The sequence below is a fragment of the Pinus tabuliformis genome, chromosome 2_2 (genome assembly GCF_031772625.1).
Source record: "Pinus tabuliformis cultivar Carrire ecotype Pingquan chromosome 2_2, CPIR1, whole genome shotgun sequence".
NCBI lineage: Eukaryota > Viridiplantae > Streptophyta > Pinopsida > Pinales > Pinaceae > Pinus > Pinus tabuliformis.
The window spans coordinates 1202150015-1202169983 of record NC_142300.1 but is presented as its reverse complement, the minus strand read 5'-3'; positions in this window follow the sequence as shown (position 1 = coordinate 1202169983).

The following is a 19969-nucleotide window of genomic DNA, read 5'->3' as shown; positions in this document are numbered from 1 at the left end:
AGATATTGAACTATTGATAGGACTAAGGTTTACTTGAATTGGAAAAATGATTAAAATTGATTTAAATTATTGGTTAAGTAATCAAGTATTCAATGGTTTGAAAACACTAAATATTATTGTTTTGAGGGGAGTTTGCATTGTCCAAAAATACTAGCAGCTTTAAATATTAGTTTATCTCACCTTCAAAGACTCCTACATAAAGTTTAAATACTTTTAAATGCTACCTCAATGTGAAAGATGATAAATCTCCCATGAAGATCCTTGAGGAGTTCGTAATATGAAGGGAATCCACAAGTGTGTGGATATTTCATATTATAATATATTGATTAAAGGATAGAGTAAATTTAAAAAAAAATAATGTCTTAGGTTTTTTTATCTCTCTTTAGAATATTTTTTTTTGGTTGGTTTGACCCAAAGGGATTTGAACCTTGAATCACATATTTTATATTATGCATCATAACATGGCGATTTCCAATTGAGCTAACCCCATGGGCCATTTCCTTAGAAGATTTTAAATACAAAATCCATCTTCATTTTTTGTTAAATTTCTAACTTTAATTACTTCATAATTCAAACATACAAAATAACAATCTTAGTATCATGGCTTTCCACAAGGGAAACCAGGCCAACAAAAATAGAGAGGTTGTAAGGTTCTTCTTTCTATCAAAATTTCCCAATAAAATGATACCACATATCTTACTTTATAACATAACATATGGCTATACATGGAAGCATATCATTTACAAAAAAATAATTGGGTATATAAGATTGTTTATAACTATGCAACATAGAAAATAATAGATTGCGATTTAGAAAACACATGAATGAAATATGATACATTTGGGGCATCATCCTAAATTGGAACAAGCTGTAGGTGCATGAGCCTGAGTGCTTGGCCATGGTGATGTTTGTTTCTCACATCAAAATTGTATCTCAGCGTGTGCCAACTCAGTGTCCATACTAACCATATAGAATCACAAATGCTTATGAACTCATGGAGTACCATTGGGATTGAAAATTATCTCATTGTGGTCCTCCTTCTTCTCATGCATGACTCTTCCGATATAATTTTTATTTGTAGTATAGTGTTAGACGTACTGGTTCTTGTAGCCCCTGATGTGTTTAGGATCTAGAACCAAATCAACAACATCAGCTTGAATCTCATACAGAGAGTGAACATTCTTATCATGAATAGCCTGAACTTCAAGCAGTTGGATTTCATCCTAAGCTTCTCAGGTAGTAGCCACATTGTAGAGCTAAGAAACAATTTGGGCTTACAACTGGGATTTGGCCTGCCAGAGGGGTCACAACCACTTGCGCTACGTCTTGGCCATATCCATTATCGAGGCATGGTGATAATGAGGCGAGTAAAGCCAACTAGTGAAGCCCTAGGAGACAGAAGGAGTTTAGGGGATTGGAAACCAAAGTAAGGCCAACACACAACATGTAGAGTGGAGAGCTTCACGGACATGGGTGGTAGGCATTCCTTAGGCCATAGGAGCCACATGGGAGTGATCTAAATTGAAAAAGGTGCTAGGAGGTCTTTCATGGGTAGGAAAGGTCTAGGCTAACTTACCCCCAAATTCCACTTTGATCCTTCCCCAAAGAAAACATGTACCAAACAAACTAGAGAAATAGGACTATAACTAAAAGACCAACATAAAGAAGTTAAAATTAGAGGCAATACCAATGAAATTGTGGGAGTTAAGTTCCAAAAAACCCTAAAAAACTTATGGTATAAATCCTTCGATGACCAGATGCATAAGTTGACTGCATGTAACCCATCAAATACTTGTAAATTGCAAAGAGTCTATCTAGTGAAATGGAATGAATAACAAAAGGATAGACTAGCAGGGTGGTGTAGAACTTCCACAATGTTTAAGCCACTAATTCAAGAGCCGCAAAGGAATAATCCCATAAATAGACCTACAACACAACATTGGTACCAAATATCAACAGTTTTCCCCCAAAGTCAAGGAGGTCTCAAAGGTTGTTGGATTAATGTTATGATTGTCATTAAATGTTGACATGTTTGACTGCAAGGGAGTGGTTGGCCACACCATCCCCATCATTAATTCTTGGGGTCAAGGCGAGGTGCCAAGATCACTCCCCTCCCTCCCTAGCACTCACTTCAACACCTCCATTGAGGTAAATACAAAATCAATTTTCAATCTAGTGTTCTTTCTCATATATACAAAGAAAGAGATTGGATAACTAATAAATTCTCAAAACATGATTGAATGTTGGTTTTCAATCATTAATGAAAAAAGCAATTTTTATTTTTATATCGTAATAATCTATATAAATACACTTATGATAAGAAAAAGTATGTCTCACTTTATTTTTTCTAACTAATTTATATATTTAATAAAAAATTATAAATATTATAAATTATTTTTTCACTTTTAAATTTTCAAAACCCCAACGGAACTATTAACTATAATTATTTTAAAATATAATATTATTTTCCAACCTACTTACATAAACATTATATAAATAATAAAATACATATCTCTCTAAATTATAAATATGTTTTAAATACACGAGCACACTGCATTTCATGATAATGAATAATCATCCTCCTAACACAACAAACTTATTTAGTCACTTGCATAACTCAACTTTCTTTTCCATTATCATAGTGCAATTCCAATTGTATTTACATTTCTTTTAATAGAAATGATATTATATCTTTTGAAAGTAAAAGATACTAAACAAATTATTTTTTATTCTTTAAAAATGTTATTCATGCATTACAACTTATATAATTATTAAATATTTTTAACATTTTTTAAAATATTTAAGCTGAGATAATGATGATGGTGGTTTATAATTAGCCTCCTTCATGTGGTGTAAACTTGAAAAAATTGATAGTTGGAATTGGATCATAGTGTCGCTGACGGCACTACATGATTGTCGATGCCATGCTAGGCTAGGTTGAATATATAAGCAATTCAATAACACGATCCTAACACTAAAATTGGAGTGTGTATCCATCACGTGATATCTACTTTCATGGGAATCTAAAAATATTTCACTAAACTGCAATTTTCTCATTATACAATAGTCAGAACTATATTTATTTAGTAAGCTTATAATTGGTTCAAGTTTTCAATTAAAATATATTTAGTTTTTTTGGTAAGTTTAAATTGTATTACCTGAAAATGTCACGCCAAAATATATATATCCAATCAACATTATATTTATTTAGTAAGTATATAATTGGTTCATGTTTTTAATTAAAATATATAAAGTATCAAGTTGTTTTTAGTGCGATTTTTTGGAAGTTTTTCTGGTGGGTTTTTGCGGTCTAATTTCTCTAAAATCTGGTAGGAATTTATTGAAATCACAAGTTTGATGGGTAACCTGCATAATCCAAGTGCCATAGGGGTATTTCAAGGTGTTGAATCCATATATACAGTGAAAAAACCAATTTAAATAACAAAATTTAAGAATTCACCTCAAATTTTTCCACTGTTTTCCAGCACTGGAAAATCCAAAAAGTCGCAGCAGTACAGTCCTTCATTAGTTGTGCTTCTGCCCATCTTGTCAAATACTCTATCGCAGTGATAATTTACCACGCATCTGTATTCTTCCCTGGTGGTTGTATCGGACCTATAAAGTCAATATCCCACTTTTCAAACCCCTGTAATGAAGTTTGAGGATTTAAAGTTAATTCATCCCTTCGCCATGGCTTTCCCATCCTCTAACAAGCATTATATGCCTTACAGTACGCCTTAGAATCCTTATGCATTGTTGGCCACCATAAACCTACGCGTAGAATTTTCTGTGCAGTCTTTATACCTGCGTAGTGTCCTCCCACCGCTCCTCCATGTGCTTCGGTGAGGATATTAGCACGCTCAAACTTTGGAACATATCGGTGCAATATTTCATATGTTCCCATCTTATACAAATATCCCACTATAACAGAAAAATCAATAGTGCGAACCACCAATTCCTTCTTCTGTTGAGTAGAATACCCTTCCAGAGCTATTCCAGTAGTTAGAAACTGAATTATATCAACAAATTGGTCATTCACAATGTGCATAGCAAAGACCCGTGCATCTAGAAATCCTTCATATAAAGTATTTGGCTCTTCTCTTGTCTCAATTCTGGATAGATGATCCGGTCCCGCATTCAACCATCCAGGCTTCACAATCACCTCGAAGTCATACTCCTGAAATAGTAATAACCACCTGCAGTCCCCCCCAACACAACCTTATTGACCAGGTATTTGAGAGTGGAGTGATCTGTATACATCTTGAAATGTGTGCCCAACAAATAATCAAATAATGTTGAAACTTCTGCAGCATGTAGACCATCGCCAGCCCTTCGCGCTCTGTGGTGGAATAACTCTTTTTGGCTTTTGACAGTTTCTGACTTACAAAGGCTATTGGATGATCAATATCACCCTTGCCAGGTGGGGTCAACACCGCACCCAATGCAATACATGAGGCATCTACATGCACATGGAACTCTTTCTTCCAATCCAGAAATATTAAGATGGGTGTAGTCACCATCTTGTCCTTTAACACATCAAGATTGTGTTGACACTCCTCATCCCAACAAAAAGTCACATCCTTCTTTAATAGTTTTTCATCGGCGCGGTTATCTATGCATAAGACTTGATAAACTTCCTATAGTAGCCTATGTGGCACAACGTTGCGCGCAACTGCTTAACATTATTGGGAGCTTGTAAATTCACTATCACTGCGATCTTTGCAGGGTCCACGATCAATCCCTTATTACATAATACATGCCCTAGAAAAATTCCAAAAGGCACACAAAATATACACTTCTTCAAGTTCAACACGATCTGGTATCTGCGAAATATATCCAACATGAGGCGCAAACTTGCAACGTGGCGCTTCACCAATCCAAGCACAGTCTAGTCATCAAAATATACCTCCAAGAATTTATGAATAAATTACCCTGGAGAAGATTGCAGGCGCATTCTTCAACTTGAATGGAATTACCGTATACTGAAAGCAACCCCACTATGTTGCAAAGGTTGTTTTGTTGCGATCCTCTGACACGATCTTAATCTGATGGTACCCTGAGAACCCATCAGTGAATGAGTAAGCCTCTTGTCCTCCAACATTCTTTGAAACTTCATCTGTAAAAGGTATGGGAAACAGATCATGTACACATGTATCATTCAACTTTCTCAGATCTACACATATTTTGATTTCACCCTGCTGCTTCTTTTCCTAAACCAGTATAGGGCTCACCCAATCAGATTCTTCTACTAGTTCAATGATTCCAGCTTCTAGCATTTTGTCAAGTTCTTTGCTCACTTTTTCTTTATACTTTGGATTTAGCCAATAAGGTCTTTGATTTACGGGGTTCACGTTAGGTTTCAAAGTAATTTTCATTACGCCCAAATCTCTTACAATACCCTTTAGGTCCGAGAACTTCGTTGGGAATAGATCATGGTATTCGCGCAACAGTTTGGCCACATTATTGATTGTATCTTTATCCCAATAGTCTCCTATCTTTGCGAAATTAGGCTTCACATCAAATCCAATATTTACTTGTCAGGTTTTCAATGTATCTGTTACATCATGGTTTTATGTCTTAGGTCCTTTAAATTTGCACTAACCTTCAGTTTTTGGAATGTTGATTTTTCTTAGATCATCTTCTTCTTCTTCAACAATCACATTGTAGCATTCTAGCATGTGGCACAACTGTGTACTCCAGTCCGGTTGAACCCATTTTGTCAGTTCTTCATGTGTTCGAAATATAGCGGCCTTAATCTTCTAGAGTGCTTCATCAATACACTCAAACCCATCCTCGAAGCTAAAAGTTAATAAGAAGCTTTCCCTCAAGATATCCCATTCAGCTGTCCTGTGGCATATATCTGTTTCTAAATACCAATTCATGGGAATGGTATCTAAGGTGTGACAGAAGATGTGCACCCATTCCTGCTGTGGCTCTTCACCCCATGCTTTAGTCCACTTCGCCAAGTGTTCTCACAGATCATCCTTCCCACTGTATTTTTCAGTCATCCTAGTATTATCATATCCAAACCTCAACTTCATCATCCGCTTGTATTCCTTCCAGTCAGCGAAGCTTTCCTTATGCATACCCCACCAATGGGCAGGCGTAGCACGTAGTTCTAATTCAAGTGCCTAGAACCGATGTTCCTCAGGAACTTCCCTTTTAAACTCATCCAAAAATAGGTTAACATCATTTAAACCATCATAATGCGGAAGTTTTCTTACCTCTCTAGATACGCACTGCAATGTTTTGGTCATCATAATGCAGCGCAACATAGATACTTCATGCAATTGATTTTGCCGGTGCTCGATTTCTTCATCCGAGTTTGAGGTATAAGAGATGTCTCTATCTCACATGATTCTTCCATCTGCAGTGGGATTGATCTAAATTCATTGCGCGCAGTAATCTTGTAGATTTGATCCAAATCATTGTCCTCCTCATAGTCATAGACTGGTTCAGTGTAGCAAGCTCCTTTAGCAAGGTCTAGTGGCACAATAACCCTGAGCGCCTTCTTATCAAATGTCATCCTTCACATCTTCAGATTAATCACCGCGTCCATGTCAAAATCCCAATCAATTCCTAGTAGCGCAGGGTAAGGATTGTTGTCATCCACTATTTCAATTACTTCAAAATCAGTCAACACAGTCGCTCCTTCAATGTCCATTGTTACCCCATACAAGCGTCCCATAGGAATGATCTTCTGCTGATTGGCCATCCGTAGATGTATAGGAGACCATTGTAGCACAGGTCTCCCCATCCTCTCCCATGTCTGCTTAGGTATTACATTTGCATTAGAACCCAAATCGAGGATGACTTGGTCCATTTCTTACTCTCTGATATGCAGTTAACCTCATCTCACGCCCAATTAGCTTCTTATGTCTAACTAATTTCCTCATAGCGCACTGTTATGTAGGAATCTTAATTTTTCCCGTGCAATTTTCAATCAGTTCCTGGAGCCCTTCTACTGCCTTCTGATCTCTCAATAACTTCATACAGGTTTTCGGAAAAGTAACTAATAGCGAAGAATCCACATCTTTCATTTCAATGTTCCCCGCTGTTTTCTCCTGACTCCCAGATGTAGAAGCTTCAGTGAAGATCTTCTTAGCTTCCAAAAAATTTTCTTTAGCTCGGTTGAGGTCAAACCTGACTTCCTTTTCAACAGTCTTGTGCACCCATCCCTCGGTTTCTGACTTTTTTCCCTTATCTTCGCCTGTGGCTATACCACTGCACGTTATAATATTGATACTATGATCTTCTTCATGAGGCTCCACCCTCATCATCTGGATATTCTGTGTAGGCTGCTGGGTCTGCGTCTTCTTTTCTTGCATTTTTGTTGTAAGTATCGGGCAATCTTCTATCACATGATTGAATTGTTTGCAATATTGACAAGCTAGATGTGTTGGGTTCGGATAGTCATGCACAAAATGTCCAGCTTCGCCACAATTATAAAAAATAACTTGTCAATGACCTCTACCATCCCCTCCTCCTCTTCCTCTTCCTCAGCCTTGGAATGCTCCTTGCCCTGCACCTGCGCCCTGATCCAGAGGTCGATTTTCCACCTGCTTTCGATAGGTAGGGGTTCTATTCATCATTAATTCATCACTTCGACAATGGCGCTCGTCATGTCCTACGGATTTGCAGAAATTGCAAAACAAAAATTGATGGGTCTATACAAACTTTTGTAGCGGATGATAATTGTTTGTCGCATGCTATCATGTAACCTAACAAATAACGCACCATGGCGCTGCTCATGTGCTCGGCCCAACAATATTTTCCGGCTTCAGGGGGATAGACCCTCCCCCAATAAGATGATAAACTGGTGGTCCTTATCATGCCCATGACCCTTGCATTTCAAGCACCAAACTTCAACGCGCACCTCAGGTTGGGCTTCCTTTCCCTTCTTTAGGCTCTGCAACTCTAGGTGCAGACTTGCCAGCTACGAGTGAATATGTTGTACTCCAATGTTCATATCTTGTATTGGCGAGGCTTCCAACCTCATTGCGATATCCACGACTTCTATTTGTATTGCAATCTTCTACTGCGATAACGGTAATCTTAGGTGAGGCAACAATGAAGCAATGTACCAATCTTTGTGTTGTTCGTCTGTGATGTTCATATTAGCCTGCCGGATCAGGAATTTAAGCCTCTGGTTGAAATCCCACAAGGATTCATTTACCACTTGTTATATCTCCTTGAACTCTGTAACACCCTGCGCCTGAGACTTAGGCTTATTAAACTCACTATTCAATGCTTGCTGAGTATCTGCCAATGTCGCGACAGGGTGATCTTGAATTTACTTGATATACCAAGTCAGTGCTCTATCCTGCAACGTCGTGACCAACCGTGCTTTCTTTAAATTATCATTAGTGATCTGCTTTGCTATCCACACAAGATTTGCAACAAACCAGAATTGCTCAGGGTCTTCACTCCCTACCCCTTTGAAGATCGACATCTTCATTGTGTTTTCCATGTTGAATGGTGGAGGTGGAGGTGGAGGTGACAGTGTAGGTGTATGCGGTGGAGGTGGAGGTGGAGGAGGAGTGGACGGATGAGGTATCTGCGGGGTACCTTGACTTACCAACTGCAGCACACTTCACGATGTATTAAGAATAGTTCCTTCGTCGTCGTTTGATGAGGATCCCAATAGTGAACTACATTAAGAGACCGGTTTTGCGTTCCTTCGGAATGGTTTTCTGCTTTGTGTAGTTCCAAACATCAAGGTAATGGAAAAACCCGTTTTAACACAAAAACATCTTAATCTGGGTTTTCAGAGACTTTAAATACTTACCTCACGGTCCCTTGAAGAGCTTGCACTCTGCTTCGCTATAACTGATGGATATATCAATTGCAAGCTCAGTGACAAATCCTCCTATGATACGATCAACCTAGTGATCCACAACCTGTGCGATATTTTCTGAAGATTCCAAGTGCCTCACCAGCTCTAGAGTCCACATAATAAGGTCGTCAAGTCTCCATGTACCCTGACTGTCCGCCAATTTAGACAACCACTTGTGCAATTCACAAGGGAAGAAACATAAAAAGTTTTCGGTTTCGTCTATGTATCTAGATTTCCAAAAATTCCTACAAATTTTTTCAAATTTTCAAATTTCTATTATTTGCTACACGAAATTGTACCTACTAAGTCATGGATGACATATTGTTTATTATAATGCTGCAGATATAATGAGGCTCCTGCGCGTTGAGCAAAATTGAAATCATCGACAGTTGGAAATGACGCATAGTGCCGCCAGCGACCTGCATGATGATTGACGCGATGCTGAAATACGACAGAGAAGAGAGAATTATTTAGAGTCCTAGCAACCGGAGTAGTTTGGTTATTCGATCTTGGTCTCAATATTTCAAGTTTGGTCATTAGAAAATTATTTAGCATTAAGTTGACGTTGCATATTAAAACTCTTTTAATAGTAGAAGGCGTGATTACCTTTCATTTGAAAATAATTTTTTTAAAAAAATTTAATGGATTTTGACCTATCTGGAATTAATGCTGCAGATATAATGAGGCTCCTCCGCGTTGAGCAAAATTGAAATCATCGGCAGTTGGAAATGACGCATAGTGCCGCCAGCGACCTGCGTGATGATGGACGCGATGCTGAAATACGACAGAGAAGAGAGAATTATATAAAAGTGGAGGCCCCAACAATTAAATTACATCGTGCATCCATCCAATACATGTTACATAGCATGTGATATCTGTTTCCATGGGATTCTAAAAATAATTTATTCAACCACGATTTTTATGAACAATAACGAGCAGATCACATATCCGTCCAACGGTTTTGTATTTATTCATTAAACTTATATCTGTTTTTAATCTCTCTCATACAGGTTTATTTATGATTTTTATTCTGAATTTATCAAGAGTCCAGCAGGATTAAAGAAGGATCAAACGTGTTGAGTATAACATTTTTTCGAAAAAAAAAATGACTTGATTATCTATTTTATTGGTAGATTCTACTTGAGATAGATTTACTTTACTATTAATTCACTATTTTACTTATATATAGACTAATTTAATTTAGTCAAAATATTTACATAATATGACATTATAACAGTGAAGCTATTTTTTTATATTACTATAATTTTATTCTTTAATATAATTTTTTTTTAACTTAAATTATTTAAATTTATACCATATTTTGTGAGAATATAAAGATGGAGGATGAAAATCACTTCCTCTTAGAGTGCCCTGTGTACAACCACATCAGATCTTAGTTTCATAATCTTTGTTGCAATATTGACCTTCCTAGCCTTTTACGATGTCAAAATTATCGTGAGGTTGAGAGGCTTCTCTCCAAACTTTTTGAGCATAAGAATAAAATTTTAAATTAAACTAAATAATATTTCGCTTCTTTAGGTTTGATAGACCAAAATTTAGTCTCAATGAATGTTAACCACCACCACCAACATCACACACACAAATATATATATATATCTATATATATATATATATATATATATATATAGATATATATATAAAACTAATCTTGGATTTTTTTAAACTTCATTTAATATATATTATACATAATATTATGGAATCCATTCATTCAAGTTGAATGACAATAGAGATAGGAAAAAACAAGTCATCAATAATCTTAAAGTATTTGTTTTAGATTTTTTATTTTAAATATTTAATGGTTGTTTTTTTTGTTTTTATTTTTTATATATTTTAATTAAAATAATATCTATATCTATATATATAGATATATATATATAATTTAATATTTTATTAAAAAATAATTTTAGAAATCAAGTTTTATTAGTACAATTGGTTAAGGATGAGTCTCATTAGTAAGGCCATCAACTATCAAACTTTATTGGGTGGTTGTGGCTGTGGTTGTGTTAGGGAAGAGACATGTTAAAAAGTCTAGTGAATTTAGGCTGGTGTGGCCAAGGCGGGATGTGATTCCCAGATGACTTTAATGAATTAAATACCCTTGAATCGTAATTTCTCAAACTACAAGCCAAACATGAAAAATCACATAAAACTTGACAAAAAAATAGTTTTTAATAATTAATTTAAATTTTAAATAATAATTATAATGATTTTAATTATAAATTAAAAAAATCAATTTTTAATAAATTAAAATATATAATTACATATTTTAAATTAAAATATAATTTTTAAACTTGTGAAATTTTAAAATAAAATCTCACCTGATACTAAAATACAGATTTGACCCCAAAAATACATATAAATACGAATATACTAAAATACAAATTTGACCAACAAAGAAAACAAGATTTCAATATGCTATGAATTTTTTTATTATTAAAATAAGCTGATTTAAGCTTGAAAACATAAAAAAACCGTTAAATAAATTTAATAATTATATAAATATCAGCGCATGAATATATTGAGATAAAAACAACATTGTTTTTATTTGAAAGTAAGATGTATTATCATGAAGTGCATGTTTTTTATATATATAATATTTTTATTGGAGATTTTTAGTATTTTTAAAGAATTTTAGAAAAAGATTGAGCAAATTCATAAACGTTTTATAAAGTATAACTTCAAAATTAAAAGCAATACACTCTATTTTATTTTCCTTATAGAAGTGGGTTTTTCTTATGTTTTTTTTTTATGACTAAGCTTCCGTTGTACAAGCACAAACTCAATAACATAAGATACCATAGACTTTCTAAGCTAGCTTTAAATTCCAGCCAAAGCCACCTAAGGCTCAAACGCATAAAGACACCAGACGTGGTTAAATCACTACATTGCAAAACATTAATAACATTAAAAATATTGTTACTTCTAAGTTCAAAGAAAAAAATGTCATGTGAGAAAGATTTGGCAGCTAAAAGAAAATTAAGATATTATAAGGAGGTCATCAAACCCACCCTAGAAGATCAAAATATCTTTTTGTTTTAACTAGCTCAAAGAAGAAAATTAATATAGACAAGATTAGAATGAACTCTTATGAGCTCCAGCTCAAAGAAGAAAATTAATATAGCCAAGATTAGAACGAACTCTCATGAGCTCCATAGTGAAACGGGTTGTTGGGCAGTTACTAAAACACCATGGGATCTGCCATCTCTGTGAGAATATGAACATCCAGGATGAAAATCACTTCCTCTTAGAGTGCCTCGCTTACAACCACATTAGAGCTCAATTTCATAATCTTTGTTGCAATACTGACCTTCCTAGCCTTTTACGATGTCAAAATTATAGTGAACTCGGGAATAAAATCTTAAATCAAACTAAATAATTCATTTTTTCAGGTCTTATAGATCAAAGTTTGGTCTCAATAGACATTAATCACCACCATCATTATCATATAATATTTTTATTGAAAATTTTCAAATTATTAATTTATAACATTTATTTATAAATAGTAATTTATAATATATAAAACTTTGAAAAGATAAACGTTTACATAGTTTTATTTTTATTTTTATTATATTCTAATTTGTATAGACAAAGATTATCATGTTGCAACAAACTTTTCATTTTCATCATCTTAATACACTTTAAATTTATTTGGTAGATTGTTATACAATTTAATTGCTTAAATTTTGTGAAATTTATTTTTTCAATCAAAAATTACTAAGTTAATTTTATAATCGGATGCTTACTTATAAAATAACTTTTATCTACAAAATGTAAACCAAAAGAGTGAGCACTACAACGTTTTTATCTCATAAGCATTGAAAAGTTACTTTTTATATATAAAAACTAAAGAATAAAATACCAATTAATGGCCAGTATGAACTTCCATTACACATTTACGAAAATGTTGGGTGACAATAATTTTAAAGGAAATAGTTTCATGCCATATTATTGTTGATGGCGAATTAATTGATTTGGATAAACATGGTTGGAATCTAAATATCATGAAGTCTTATATGAACTTAACTTGAAGGAAAGATATACTAAGAGTAGCATTAATATTCATGTGTTTAAATGGCTAAGTAATATACCATGATATATTAAGAGCAACACTTATATTCATGTGTTTGACATACTATCTAGTAATATATATACCACGATATATTAAGAGAAACACTTATATTCATGTGTTTGACATACTATCTAGTAATATACCATGATATATTAAGAGCAACACTTATATTCATGTGTTTGACATACTATCTAGTAATATATATACCACGATATATTAAGAGAAACACTTATATTCATGTGTTTGACACACTATCTAGTAATATACCATGTTGGCTATTGGACTTGAATTTATTATGTTAGAGCACTATTGGAACATCGTAATTCATTGGTGGGGAGGATATTGATAAAAATAAAGGGGTTGTATAAAATATAAAGGGGTCTGGTAGAGTATTTCAATTAATGGTGGGATAATAGTGACATTTAAAATGATGTTTTTAAATTTAGGGAAGAACTAATGGTCATTTCATTGTTCGTTAAGAATTTCTTGTATGTTTATTTGGTGATTAATAATCAAGAAACCAAGTCAAATAGTTTATGAGTATTGGTTGTTAGCTAATTTTTTTATGTGCAAGTAGCCTTGAACAATAATGGGAAATGGATTGACTATCATAGTTCATGTTTGTAAAAGAAAACATAGTAGATAATTTTTCTACTTGGCACTACAATTTTAGAACATGCCTTAAAACTATTAGAAGGACTTAGACATTTATATAAGATTGGGTACAAAGATTGAGATTCTAATTACACAAAATATCCCTATATATTAATGAAGTGGGTTATTCAGTTATGAATCATTAAGTCTATGTTACTTACTAGTCATTAATGGCATTCTATTAACTTGTGATTGTTTTAAAAGAGATTCTTGCAAGTTAAAGAAAATCCGAGAGCTTTATTTTCTAGTAACTTGTAAGGTGATTAACTCTCTCAAATCAAATGTTTATTTTTGGGTGTAAGTGAGGAGGATGTAGTTCTTTCAATTGTTTTCCTTCTAGCTAGATGATCTCTGCAATGTATTGAAGCACCTAAGTTCATAAATTAATCCCAATGACTATGTTGAATGAGTTTGGGATTGCCTCATTGCAAATTTTGAAAAAAGGTTGTTTGTGTGGTATTATAGGTGGATATTTTAGGGTACATACTAACAATAGTTCAATTTGTTCTAGAAGAAATTCTAGTGTATTAGATGCCTCTAGTCTTCATTCCAAAATGATTTCTTGATAAGCTTAGGCAAATCCATCTTAGGTTTCTTTGGCAAACTGAAGTAGGGACAGGGAGAGGACTGTTATCTCAAATGAATCATGGGGTGGGGTTTGAAAAATCCACATATTTTACTAGAGTTCTTGATATCAAAAGAGTTTGGAGGTTATTTAAGAGAAATGGATTATGGTGGAAGAGCATAATGAATAAATATATCGTGTCTGCCACAATACAAGAATGGATTTGAAAAACTATTATGTGACATAAGAATGCTTCTACAATTTGGAAGGAAATTGTAATAGATTTTCCAATAATTGGTAGGTGGTCTATATAAAAGAGGTTAATTGTAAAAGTGTTAGGTTGGGTGAGGCCCCTTGGATAAAGCGTGAAGAGGCGTGTGTGTGTGTGTGTGAGATCCATTTCTTACATTTGTTTGGAGACAATAATGGACGATTATTGAAATGCTTGGTTTGGATCGAAACAAGGTTGTGGTTTTGGATGATTATGCTAAGAGATTAACAACCAACCATGTTAAACTAATTGATTCCATTGATGAAGCACCATGATCCAAAAATCCTAGTAGAGGCATATATACTCCTAAGTAGGGGTATACATCAACTTATTCTCTTAATTTGATGAGTAACTCATAATAGTGGTGGAAAGTGCTATTAAAGATGAAGTCCACTAAAGGGTAGATTTTTATGTGGTTGGATATCAATAATAATGTTTTGACATGAGATAATCTTCAAAAGAGGGGTTCGTTTGGGTCTAATAGTTGCTCCTAGTGTAGTCTCAGAAATAAATTGTTAACATTTTTTTTTTTCATGTGAATATGAGGAATCGGTTTGGAGAGATATTGAGGTATTGATAGGACTAAGGTTTACTTGAATTGGAAAAATTATTAAAATTTATTTACATTGTTGGTTAAGTAATCAAGTATTCAATGGTTTGAAAGCACTAAATATTATTGCTTTGAGGGGAGTTTGCATTGTCCAAAAATACTAGTAGCTTTAAAGATTTGTTTATCTCACCTTCAAAGACTCCTACATAAAGTTTAAATACTTTTAAATGCTACCTCAATGTGAAAGATGATAAATCTCCCATGAAGATCCTTGAGGAGGTCGTAATATGGAGGGAATCCACAAGTGTGTGGATATTTTCATATTATAATATATTGATTAAAGGATAAAGTAAATTTAAAAAAAATCATGTCTTAGGTTTTTTTATCTTTCTTTAGAAATTTTTTTTTTTTGGTTGGTTTGACCCAAAGGTATTTGAACCTTGAATCGCATATTTTATATTATGCATCATAACATGGTGATTTCCAATTGAGCTAACCCCATGGGCCATTTCTTTAGAAGATTTTAAATACAAAATCCATCTTCATTTTTTGTTAAATTTCTAACTTTAATTACTTCATAATTCAAACATACAAAATAACAATCTTAGTATCATGGCTTTCCACAAGGGAAACCAGACCAACAACAATAGAGATGTTGTAAGGTTCTTCTTTCTATCAAAATTAACCAATAAAATGATACCACATATCTTACTTATAACATAACACATGGCTATACATGGAAGCATATCATTTACAAAAAAACAATTGGGTATATAAGATTGTTTATAACTATGCAACATAGAAAATAATAGATTGCAATTTAGAAAACACATGAATGAAAATATGATACATCTGGGGCATCATCCTTAATTGGAACAAGTTGTAGGTGCATGAGCCTGAATGCTTGGCCATGGTGATGTTTGTTTCTCACATCAAAGATGCATCTTAGCGTGTGCCAACTCAGTGTCCATACTAACCAGATAGAATCACAAATGCTTCTGAACTCATGGAGTACCATTGGGATTGAAACTTATCTCATTGTGGTCCTCCTCCTTCTCATGCATGACTCTTGCGGTATAACTTTGATTTGTAGTATAGTGTTAGACATACTAGTTCTTGTAGCCCCTGATGTGTTTAGGATCTAGAACCCAATCAACAACATTAGCTTGAATCTCATACAGAGAGTGAACATTCCTATCACGAATAGCCTGAACTTCAAGCAGTTGGATTTCATCCTGAGCTTCTTGGGGAGTAGCCACATTGTCGAGCTAAGAAACAATTTGAGCTTACAACTGGGAATTGGCCTGCCAGATGGGTCACACCCACTTGCACTACGTCTTGGCCATATCCATTTTCGAGCCATGGTGATAATGAGGCGAGTAAATCCAGCTAGTGAAGCCCTAGGAGATAGAAGGAGTTTAGGAGATTGGAAACCAAAGTAAGGTCAACACACAACATGTAGAATGGAGAGCTTCACGGACATGGGTGGTAGGCATTCCTTTGGCTATAGGAGCCACATGGGAGTGATCTAAATAGAACAAGGTGCTAGGAGGTCTTTGATGGGTAGGAAAGGTCTAGGCTAACTTACCCCCAAATTCCCCTTTGATCCTTCCCCAAAGAAAATATGTACCAAACAAACTAGAGAAATAGGACTATAACTAAAAGACCAACTTAAAGAAGTTAAAACTAGAGGCAATACCAATGAACTTGTGGGAGTTAAGTTCCAAAAAACCCGAAAAAACTTATGGTATAAATCCTTCAATGACCAGATGCATAAGTTGACTGCATGTAACCCATCAAATTCTTGGAAATTGCAAAGAGTCTATCTAGTGAAATGGAATGAATAACAAAAGGATAGACTAGGAGGGTGTTGTAGACCTTCCACAATGTTTAAGCCACTAATGCAAGATCCGCAAAGGAATAATCCCATAAATAGCCCCACAACACAACACTGGTACCAAATATCAACAGTTTGCCCCCAAAGTCAAGGAGGTCTAAAAGGTTGTTGGATTAATGCTATGCATTATCATTAAATGTTGACATGTGTGACTGCAAGGGAGTGGTTGGCCACACCATCCCCATCATTAATTCTTGGGGTCAAGGCGAGGTGCCAAGATCACTCCCCTCCCTCCCTAGCACTCATTTCAACACCACCATCGAGGTAAATACAAAATCGATTTTCAATCTAGTGTTCTTTCTCATATATATAAAGAAAGAGATTAGATAACTAATAAATTCTCAATACATAATTTAATGTTGGTTTTCAATCATTAATGAAAAAAGCAATTTTTATTTTTATATCGTAATAATCTATATAAATACACTAATATATAATATATAAGAAAAATTATATCTCACTTTATTTTTTTCTAACAAATTTATACATTTAATAAAAAAATTATAAAAATTATAAATTATTTTTTCACTTTTAAATTTTCAAAATCCTAACGGGACTATTAACTATAATTATTTTAAAATATAATATTATTTTCCAACCTGCTTGCATAAACATTATATACACATCTCTCTAAATTATAAATATGTTTTAAATACACGACGACACTGCATTTCATGATAATGAATAATCATCCTCCTAACACAACAAACTTATTTAGTCACTTTCATAACTCAACTTTCTTTTCCATTATCATAGTGCAATTCCAACTGTATTTCCAATTCTTTTAATAGAAATGATATTATATCTTAGGAAAGTAAAAGATACTAAACAAATTATTTTTTATTCTTTAAAATTGTTATTCATGCATTACAAATTATATAATTATTAAATATTTTTAACATTTTTTAAAATATTTAATCTGAAATAATGATGATGGTGGTTTATAATTAGCCTCCTTCATGTTGTGTAAACTTGAAAAAATTGACAGTTGGAATTCGCACATAGTGTTGCCTATGGCAATGAGAGGCCAGGTTGAAATATATAAGCAATTCACTAACACGATCCTAACACTAAAATTAGAGTGTGTATCCATCTAACACATGTGATATCTACTTTCATGGGAATCTAAAAATATTTCACTCAACTGCAATTTTCTCATTATACAATAATGAGCACTATATTTATTTAATAACCCTGTAATTGGTTCAAGTTTTCAATTAAAATATATTTAGTTTTTTTGGTAAGTTTAAATTGTATTACCTCAAAATGTCACACCAAAATATATATATCCAATAAACATTATATTTATTTAGTAAGTTTATAATTGGTTCATGTTTTTAATTAAAATATATCGAGTTGTCTTTAGTGTGACTTTTTGGAAGTTTTTTCGGTGGGTTTTTGCGGTCTAATTTCTCTAAAATCCAGCAGGAATTTATTGAAATCACAAGTTTTATGGGTAATTTGCACAATCCAAGTGCCCAAGGGGTATTTCAGGGTGTTAAATCCATATATATAGTGAAAAACCCAATTTAAATAAAAAATTTAAGAATTCACCTCAAATTTTTCCACTGGTTTCCAGCACTGGAAAATCCAAAAAGTCACAGCAGTACAGCCCTTCACCAGTTGTGCTTCTGCCCATCTTGTCAAATACTCTGTTGCAGTGATAATTTACTACGCACCTGTATTCTTCCCTAGTGGCTGTATCGGACCTATAAAGTCAATATCCCACTTTTCAAACACCTGTAATGATGTTTGAGGATTTAAAGTTAATTCATCCCTTTTCCATGGCTTTCCCATCCTCTGACAAGCATTGTATGCCTTACAATATGCCTTAGAATCCTTATGCATTGTTGGCCACCATAACCCTGCGTGAAAAATTTTCTGTGCGGTCTTTGTACCTACATAATGTCCTCCCACCACTCCTCCATGTGATTCGGCGAGGATACTAGCACGCTCAAACTTTGGAACATATCGGTGCAATATTTCATATGTTCCCATCTTATAGAAATATCCCACTATAACAGAAAAATCAGCAGCGCAAACCACCAGTTGCTTCTTCTGTTGAGTAGAATGCCCTTCCAGAGCTATTCCAGTAGTTAGAAATTGAATTATATCAACAAATTGGTCATTCACAATGCGCATAGCAAAGACCTGTGCATCTAGAAATCCTTCATATAAATTAGTTGGCTCTTCTCTTGTCTCAATTCTGGATAGATGATCTGGTCCTGCATTCAACCATCTAGGCTTCACAATCACCTTGAAGTCATACTCCTGAAATAGTAATAACCACTTGCAGATCGTCCCCCCCCAACACAACCTTATTAACCAAGTATTTGAGAGAGGAGTGATCTATATACATCTTGAAATGTGCGCCCAAAAAATAATCGAATAATGTTGAAACTTCTGCAGCATGTAGACCATCGCCAACCCTTTGCGCTCTGTGGTGGAATAACTCTTTTCGGCTTTTGACAGTTTCCGACTTGAAAAGGCTATTGGATGATCAATATCACCTTTGCCAGGTTGGGTCAATACCACACCCAGCGCAATACATGAGGCATCTACATGCACATGGAGCTCTTTCTTCCAATCCAGAAATATTAAGATGGGTGCAATCACCATCTTTTCCATTAACACATCAAGACTGTGTTGACACTCCTCATCCCAAAAAAAATTCACTTCCTTCTTTAATAGTTTTTCATCGGCTCGGTTTTCTATGCATAAGACTTGATAAACTTCCTATAGTAGCCTATGTGGAACAACGTTGTGCGCAACTGCTTAACATTCTTAGGAGCTTATAAATTCAAAATCACTGTGATCTTTGCAGGGTCCACCATCAATCCCTTCTTACATACTAGATGCCCTAGAAAAATTCCAAAAGGCACACAAAATATACACTTATTCAAGTTCAGCACGATCTGGTGTCTGCGAAATATATCCAACATGAGGCGCAAACTTGCAACGTGGCGCTTCACCAATCCAAACACAGTGTAGTCATCAAAATATACCTCTAAGAATTTATGAATAAATTACCATGGAGAAGATTACGGGTGCCTTCTTGAGCTTGAATGGCATTACCGTATACTAAAAGCAACCCCACTATGTTGCA